At 44.4% G+C, this 432-nt stretch overlaps 1 pseudogene; it reads right to left on the reverse strand.

Annotated features, from left to right (window-relative positions):
- Nucleotides 1-58: 58 nt before the first annotated feature.
- The window catches only part of LOC21383725, a 1,141-nt pseudogene continuing 767 nt past the window's right edge, over nucleotides 59-432 (reverse strand).

Genomic DNA, 432 nt, shown 5'->3' on the forward strand with positions numbered 1-432 from the left:
GATTCAGCTTTAAAAGTAGTGCATTGACCACAGCCAAAGCTACCGCAAATCAATCTACCTAAACCCTAAACCCGTGAATCTTCTTCTTCTTCTTCAATAATCCTCCCTTTTCTCCCTCCATAAAATGATCCACCTTAGAATTTTTGTCTCCAAATCCAAGTGAACTAGTAGTGTTATAACCAGCTGAAACAACACTTGGATTGTTAACATTATCATCTCTAGATGCCCCACCATGAACAAGTCTCCACGTTATTCCAACATAATGCAACGACTCGGCTATTTGCATCGCAGTCACGCCCTTCTTTGTCCTCGCTTCCACCTCAGCACCTTTCTTAACCAACAACTCGATCACAACCCCATGACCTGACTCCGCCCCATAGTGTAACGCAGTGTACCCGTCCTCGTCCTTGGCATCAACCTCAACTCCTTTCT

The sequence above is a fragment of the Morus notabilis genome, unplaced genomic scaffold (assembly GCF_000414095.1).
Source record: "Morus notabilis unplaced genomic scaffold, ASM41409v2 Scaffold4054, whole genome shotgun sequence".
Classification (NCBI taxonomy): Eukaryota; Viridiplantae; Streptophyta; class Magnoliopsida; order Rosales; family Moraceae; genus Morus; species Morus notabilis.